Source organism: Pristiophorus japonicus, chromosome 2 (assembly GCF_044704955.1).
Source record: "Pristiophorus japonicus isolate sPriJap1 chromosome 2, sPriJap1.hap1, whole genome shotgun sequence".
NCBI classification, from domain to species: domain Eukaryota; kingdom Metazoa; phylum Chordata; class Chondrichthyes; family Pristiophoridae; genus Pristiophorus; species Pristiophorus japonicus.
In genome coordinates this window covers 58,575,857-58,584,763 of record NC_091978.1, presented here as the reverse complement: position 1 = coordinate 58,584,763, position 8,907 = coordinate 58,575,857, and positions in this window count along the sequence as shown.

The window sequence follows — 8,907 nt, the reverse complement described above, 5'->3', positions numbered from 1 at the left end:
ATACTACACGTTTCTTACCTGAGTTAGCGACCATGTTAACTCCATTTCACAAGCTCTTCAAGAAGGATGTCCAGTGGAAGTGGACGAAAACACAACAGGAAGCTTATGATGCTTGTAAGAGAAGTCTCTCTAACCGTGAGGGATTATGGAGAGTTCTCCTCCGTTTCGGCTGCCCTCAAAAGTTTGTCACCATCTTCCGCCTGCTCCACGATGACATGCAAGCCATGATCCTGACCAATGAATCCACCACAGACCCAATCCACGTCCGGACCGGGGTCATGCAAGGCTGCGTCATCGCACCAATGTTCTTCTCAATCTTCCTTGCTACAATTCTTTATCTCACCCTCAGCAAGCTCCTCACTGGAGTGGAACTAAACTATAGAACTAATGGGAATGTGTTCAACCTTCACCGCCTCCAGGCTAGGTCCAAGGTCGTCCTTGTTTTAACTTTCTTAACCAGTCTTTGCCCATGAGGGTTCATGTGTTATTGTAGCTCACAACAATAATAGGCAGCTTTACAGACTGGCCATTTTGTTGAACTATACTTTCCATTTATCCACATGTCTCTAGGATTTCTCCGAAGTAGGGTTTTAACTCTTTGTAAGTGGTACTTACACTTGAAGTGCCGTAACCTGCAGGGTTACAGACCTAGAGCTGGTAAGTGGGATTAGACTGGATAACCACTTGTTGAGAATCGAATACGGCCAAGGTGATCTCTGGATTAGTTTCGATCACCCGGATGGGTCGGAGAGGAAATTTCCCAGATTTTTTTTCTCCAATTGGCCTGGGTTTTTATCTGCTTTTTTTGCCTCTCCCAGGAGATCAAATGGCTCCGGTTGGGGTGGAGTATAGAATGTTGCAGTGCAGGGGGTGTCGCAGTTGAGTGGGGTGGTCTGGTTGGACCAGATGCTCTTTACCTTTCCGCCATTGTTCATTTTTCATAGGTTTATATGTAACCTTCAGGGCTGCTGACCAAGGGCCGTGTGGCTCTTTGTCGGCCGACGCAGACACGATGGGCCGAAATGGCCTCCTTCCGCGCTGTAGATTTCTATGTTTCTGCTTCTATCCTCTGTTATTGAATTACAGTACGCAAACAACGCTTGCATCTGCGCACACTTGGAGGCCGAACTCCAAGCCATCATCAGCACCTTCACCGAGGTAAACGAAAGCACAGGCCTTACACTAAACATCCGTAAGACAAAGGGCCTCCACCAACCTGACACCGCCACACAGCACTGCCCCCCGGTCATCAAAATCCACGGCGAGTCCTTGGACAACGTGGGCCATTTTCCATACCTCGGGAGCCTACAGTCAGCAAGGGCAGACATTGATGACGAGGTCCAATGCCACCTCCAGTGCACCAGTGCAACCTTCGGTCGCCTGAGGAAAAGAGTGATTGAAGACCAGGACCTCAAATCTGGCACCAAGCTTATGGTCTACAAGCCAGTAGTGATACTCGCCCTCCTATATGCTCAGAGACGTGGATCATATACAGCAGACATCTCAAAACACTAGAGAAGTACCACCAGCGCTACCTCCGCAATATCCTGCAAATCCATTGTGAGGACAGATGCACCAATGTCAGTGTTCTCGCTCAAGCCAACATTCCCAGTATCGAAGTACTGACCACGCTTGATCAGCTCTGTTGGGTGGGCCACATCATCTGCATGCCTGACACGAGACTCCCAAAACAAGCTCTCTAATTGGAGCTTCGTCACAGCAAGCGAGCCCCAGGTGGGCAGAGGAAACACTTCAAAGGTACCCTCAAAGTTTCCTTGATAAAGTGCAACATTCCCACCGGCACCTGGGAATCCCTGGCCCAAAGTGGAGGAAGAGCATCCAGGAGGGCACTGAGCACCTCAAATCTCATCGCCGAGAGCAAGCAGAAATCAAGCGCAGACAGCAGAAGGAGCGAGCCTCAATCCAGGCTCCCCACACCCCCCCCCCTTTCCTTCAACCACTGTCTGCCCCACCTGTGGCAGAGACTGTAGGTCCCGCATTGGACTCTTCAGCCACCTGAGAACTCACTTTTAGAGTGGAAGCAAGTCATCCTCAACTCTGAGGGGCTGCCTATGATGATGATGATGACTTGTGCACTATGACACAGAGCTTGAGCTTAAGTTAGCGTGTGATGCTTTCAGCTAGGGTGTGGGAGTTGTCATAAGCTATGTAATGGATGACGGTCAAGAGAAACCAATCGCCTTTGCATCATGAACCCTCACAAAGAGCACAAAACTCCCACAAAAACCAATATGATAATGATCAAATAATCTGTTTTGTTATGTTGATTGAATGATAAATATTGGCCAGGACACCAGGGATAACTACCCTGCTCTTGTTTGAAATAGTGCCATGGGATCTTTTATGTCCACCTGAGAGAGCAAACGGGGCCTCGGTTTTACGTCTTATCTGAAAGACAGCACCTCCGACAGTGCAGCACTCTCTCAGCACTGCACTGGAGAGTCAGCGTAGATTTATGTGCTCAAGTCCCTGAAGTGTAACTTGAAGTCACAACCTTCTGACCCAAAGGCCCACTGAGCCAAGCTGACACTTAAATGACTCAGTACTGAAACGAATGTATGAAAACACCTTGGATGGACTGATCAGTGTATGGACACAGAATTGAAACTATTCCATAACCACCGTACTGAATTGTTTTATGAGCAAGGCTGTATCAAGTGGGGAAACAGAATGGTGGTACCTACTTCTTTGAGAGAAAGAATTCTGGCCGAACTTCATACTGGACATCCAGGGATTGTCAGCATGAAATCAATTGCAAGAAGTTTTGTTTACTGGTTTGGATTGAACAGTGCTCTTGAATCACTTGTCAGCAAATGCAGCCATTGCCAAAATTGCAGAAACAAACCACCCAAAACTCCTCTACAACCTTGGTCATGGCCAAGTAGATCTTTTCAGCGAGCATATGTAGACTCCTGTGAGAAAACAAATTATTATTTCCTGGAATAAAAACAGAAATTGCTGGAAATCTCAGCAGGTCAGGCAGCATCTGTGGAGAGAAAAACAGAGTTAACGTTTCAGGTCGTTGACTCTTCGTCAGAACTGGTGAATGTTCGAAAAGAACAGATTCTTAAGGAGTACTGAAAGGGGGAGGGGAAGAAAGAACAAAAGGGAAGGTTTGTGATAGGGTGGAAGGCAGGAGAGATTAGAGAGACAAAAGGGATGATGGGCCGAAATGAAATGGTAATGACAGAAGTTAGAAAAAGGTTAGTCTAGCTCGAGTGTGAATGGTGGAATAATGACCAGCTGCTATTGGAGACAAAGAGAAAAAAAAACAAAAGGGTTTCTTTAAATTTATTAATTCATACGATGTGGGCATCATTGGCAAGGCCAGCATTTATTGCCCATCCCTAATTTCCCTTGAGAAGGTGGTGATGAGCCGCCGCCTTGAACTGCTGCAGTCCGTGCGGTGAAGTTACTCAAACAGTGCTGTTGCGGTTTTGTACAGCTGAGTGGCTTGCTTGGCCATTTCAGACGGCAGTTAAGAAACAACCACATTGCTGTGGGTCTGGAGTCACATATAGGCCAGACCAGGTAAGGGCGACACATTTCCTTCCTTAAAGGGCATTAGTGAACCAATTGGGTTTTTCTGACAATCCAGTAGTTTACATAGGATTACATAGGATATACGGCACAGAAACAGGCCATACAGCGCAACGACTCCATGATGGTGTTTATGCTCCCCTCTTTCTACATCCAAATCTATCAGCTTAACCTTCTATTCCCTTCTCCCTCATATGCTTGTCTAGCCTCTTCTTAAATGCATCTTTACTATTCACTTCAACTACTCCCTGTGGTTGGACCAGGGTGCACAGAATTCAGTCCCCATTTTGAAGTCATCCATTCTGTCCTTATTTTTTAATCTATTTCTATTATAATTCATATGTCCACATTTATAATAGAAAATGCCTATTTAAACTTGTCACACTTTAATTTCACCATCTGTCAGTGGCTACTGCACTGCCTCCACTGGGTGTAGTTATAGCTAGACTGACGTCAATTTTCAGATGCGGGCATAGGAATTTATATTGGAAAAAGTTGTCAGTAAATATATCTAGAGATAATAATCTACATCTGTCCCAATCCCTCAGTGGGGAATTGCACTGCGATTGTGGAACTGTGTCGTATAGACCAGAAATGTCACAGATTTGCATTGACTTAACCGATCTCAACTAGGGTGTCAGTAGAGGTCTTAAAATTGCCCTCAGTGGAGTAGGCAGGGGAAAGAACAGTAAGGGTTTTTTTTACAAAAGCAAAATACTGCAGATGCTGGAACCTGAAATAAAAACAGAAAATGCTAGAAATCTCAGCGGGTCAGGCAGCATCTGTGGAGAGAAAAACAAAGTTAACGTTTCAGGTCGATGACCCTTCGTCAGAACTGGTGAATGTTCGAAAAGAACAGATTCTTAAGGAGCACTGAAAGGGGGAGGGGAAGAAAGAACAAAAGGGAAGGTCTGTGATAGAGTGGAAGGCAGGAGAGATTAGAGACACAAAAGGGATGATAGGCCGAAATGAAATGGTAATGACAGAAGTTAGAAAAAGGTTAGTCTAGATAGAGTGTGAATGGTGGAATAATGACCAGCTGCCATTGGAGATAAAGAGAAAAAAAAAGAAAAAAAACATAAGATCCGGAGGGGTGGGGGAGGGAGCCAAAAATGGGCAGCAGTTACGCTCTGAAATTGTTGAACTCGATGTTGAGTCCAGAAAGCTGTAAAGTGCCCAAAAGAAAAATGAGATGCTGTTCCTCGAGCTTGCCTTGAGCTTCATTGGAACAGTGCAGGAGGCCGAGGACAGAGATGTTGGAGTGGGAGTGGAGCGGAGAATTAAAATGACAGGTGACCGGAAGCTCAGGGTCACGTTTTCAGTGCTCCTGAAGATCTGTTCTTCCTTCATCTGTCATCGACCTGAAACATTAACTCTGTTTTTCTCTCCACAGATGCCACCTGACCCGCTGAGATTGCCAGCATTTTCTGTTTAATTTCAGATTCCAGCATTTTGTTTTTGATTATTTCCTGGTACTTGTAGATAGTCATTCAAAGAGAATTGAAGTGGAACACATGGGTTCAAATACTACAACTGAACATACCATAGATGAGTTGAGGTCTATCTTTGCATGTCATCATCATAGGCAGTCCCTCGGAATAGAGGAAGACTTGCTTCCACTCCTCAAGTGAGTTCTTTGGTGGCTGATCAGTCCAATACGAGAGCGACAAACTCTGTCACAGGTGGGACAGATAATCGTTGAGGGAAGGGATGGGAGGGATTGGTTTGCTGCATGCTCTCAGCATTGAGACTCGAAGTGCTCAGCACCCTCCCGGATGCACTTTCTCCACTTAGAGTGGTCTTTGGCCAGGGACTCCCAGGTGTCAGTGGTGATGTCGCACTTTACCAGGGAGTCTTTGAGGGTGTCCTTGTAATGTTTCCACTGCCCACCTTTGGCTCATTTGCCATGAAGGAGCTCGTATAGAGCAATTGCTGAGGGAGCCTTGTGTCTGGCATGCGAACTATGTGGCCCACCCAGCGAAGCTGATCGCGTGTGGTCAGTGTTTCAATGCTGGAAATATTAGCTTGAGTGAGGACACTGATGTTGGTGCGCCTGTCCTCCCAGGGGATTTGCAGGATCTTGCGGAGACATCGTTGGTGATATATCTCCAGTGACTTGAGGTGTCTTCTGTATATCGTCCATGCCTCTGATCCATACAGGAAGGCAGGTATTACTACAGCCCTGTAGACCATGAGCTTGGTGGTAGATTTGAGGGCTTGGTCTTCGAACACTCTTTTCCTCAGGTGGCCAAAGGCTGCATTGGCGCACTGGAGGCAATGTTGAATCTCCGCATCAATGTCTGTCTTTGTTGATAAAAGGCTCCCGAGGTATGGGAAGTGGTCCACGTTGTCGAGGGCTGTGCCGTGAATCTTGATGACTGGGGGGCAGTGCTGTGCGGCGAGCATAGGCTGGTGGAGGACCTTTGTCTTACAGATGTTAAGCATAAGGCCCATGCTTTCATTTACCTCGGTGAATACATCGACTATATTCTGGAGTTCAGCCTCAGAATGTGCGCAGACGCAGGCGTTGTCCACATACTGCAGCTCAACGACAGAGGTTGGGGTGATCTTGGACCTGGCCTGGAGGCGGCGTAGGTTAAACAGTTCAACAGTTTCCCAATGGTTCTGTAGTTTAGTTCCACTCCAGCGGGGAGCTTGTTGATTGTGAGGTGGAGCACGGCAGCGAGGAAGATTGAGAAAATTGGAGCGATGACGCAGCCCTGTTTGACCCCAGTCGGACGTGGATTGGGTCTGTAATGTAACCGCTGGTAAGGATCACAGCCTGCATGTCGTCGTGGAGTAGGTGAAGGATGTTGACAAATTTTTGGGGGCATCCATAAGCCCTCACGGTTGACAGTGTCAAAGGCCTTTGTAAGATCGAAAAAGGGCTGGCGTAACTCCCTGCATTTTTCCTGAAGCTGTCGCGCTGCAAAGATCATGTCCGTTGTGCCCCGTAGGGGACGAAATCCGCAGTGACTCCGGGAGGAGCTCCTCGGCCACAGGGAGAAGATGGTTGAGGAGAACTCCAGCGACAACCTTCCCAGTGGCTGATAGCAGGGAGATTCCCCTGTAGTTGCCGCAGTCGGACGTGTCCCCCTTTTTAAAGATGGTCACGATCACTGCATCTCAGAGATCTCCCGGCATGCTCTCCTCCCTCCAAATGAGAGAGATGAGGTCATGTATCCGCACCAATAGCGCCTCTCCACCATACTTTAGCGCCTCAGCAGGAATTCCATCCGCACCCATAGCTTTGTTATTCTTGAACTGTTTAATGCTTTGCCTACATCATGCAGCGTGGGGTTTCACTGAGGTGGTGGTGGGTCGTATCCTGCGGGATGGAGTTGAGAACACTCGAGTCAAAGGCAGAATCTCGATTGAGGAGATCTTCAAAGCGCTCCTTTCAGCGGGCCCTGACAGCCTCGGTGTCCTTGATGAGTGTTTCCCCGTTCTTGGCCAGGAGCGGGGTGGGGCCTTGGGAGTTTGGACCGTAGGTGGCCTTGACTGCAATGAAGAATCCTCGCATATCGTGACTGTCGGCCAGTTGTTGTATCACCTGTGCTTTCTCCATCCACCACCTGTTCTTTAGGTCCCGGGTTTTTTGTTGGACCTCAGCCTTGAGCCATCTGTAACATTCCTTTGCAGCTCCCGAGTTGGGTTGTTGCTTGAGGCTCAGAAATGCTCTGCGCTTACGATCTATTAGTTCTTGGATCTCCTGATCATTTTCATCAAACCAGTCCTGGTGTTTTCTGGTTGAGTGACCAAGTGTCTCTTCACAGGCACTAGTTATGGAGACTTGGAGGGCAGACCAAGCGCTGTGTGCATTCAGCATCTCGGGATCATCAAGGCACACCAGATTAGCGCTGGCTGTATAAGGCTCTCTTAGCTGGGTCTTTAAGTGCCCCAGCATTGACTTTTTTGTGGCACTGCTTCTGCTGTCCCCTCCGCTTTGGGGCTATGTTAATGCCGATGATGGATCGGATTAGGTGATGATCCGTCCAACAGTCGTCAGCTGCTGTTATGGAGCAGGTGATGCGCACATCCTTGCGACTCCTGGCTCGGACGATGACATAGTCAAGTAGGTGCCAGTGTTTGGAGCAAGGGTGTTGCCACGATGCCTTGTATTTGTCCCTCTGGTGGAACAGGGTGTTGGTGATGAGGAATTCGTATTCTAGACATTTTGTCAGGAGTAGGGTACCTCTGGAGTTGGCTTTCCCTATCCCCTCTCTGCCAATCATGCCTCCCCAGAGGGCTGTGTCTTTGCCGACCCTGGCATTAAAGTCACCTAGGAGGATCAATTTGTCGCCCGTGGGGACGCGGGACAGGGATGTCTCGAGGTTGGAATAAAAACACTCTTTAGCCTCATCCGTTGCATCAAGTATTGGGACATACGCACTGATGACCGTGGTGCATTGGTTCCGGGACAGGATGAGACGAAGAGTCCTGAGGCATTCGTTAACCCCGCAGGGGAAGTCTTTGAGGCAGTCGACCAATTCATTTTTGACGGCAAAGCCGACTCCATGAAGGCGGCGTTCTTGTTCTGGTTTTCCTTTCCAGAAAAAGGTGTAACCTCCACCATGTTCCTTGAGCTGGCCTTCCCCTGCCTGCCGGGTCTCGCTTAGGGCGGCGATGTCAATGTCAAAACGTCTGAGTTCCCGCGCAAATATAGCGGTGCGGCGTTCCGGCCTGTTGCTGTTGGAATTGTCCATGAGGGTCCTGACGTTCCAGGTCCCAAACTTTATGTTAACGGAGTGGAAGGTGCCTGTACGTGAGTTCTTTTAATGTGGGGTGGCCGCTGCACACCGGCAACCACACGGGCTTAGCTGAGCAAGGTCTTGGTCCAGTGACAAGGGGGTCCAAGATGACTGGAGACCAGGCACTGCTGTATGAGCTTAATTGCCTACGGTGAGATGTTGGCCGCAAGCTCGGCGCCACATAGCGCCATTGATGGTAGATGGCCCGTGTAAAGTCCTTACTCTACAGTATGAAAGCACACGAGGCACTTTCTGGGGACAAGGTCACTCTGTGACCTTAACTCTTTATTCACAGGACTCCAAAAACAATGACCCTGCGAGGGACCTCCCTTTTTATACCTGTGTGATCAGGTAAGGAGTGTCTCCCACAAGTTCACACCTTGTGGTCAAAGTGTGCATCTAGGTTGAGTGTATACAGTAATACAGTGGTGTTACATTGTGGTTACATACATGACATCACCTCCTCCCCCCCCCACCAAAGTCTTATTGGGATCATAGGTTTAGTCTTTCAGGTGGTCTACGCTCCCTCGTGGAGCGCCGCCAGTTGGGGCTCTGGTTGTTGGACACTGACATGAGTGTCTGTCACCTGTGGTGA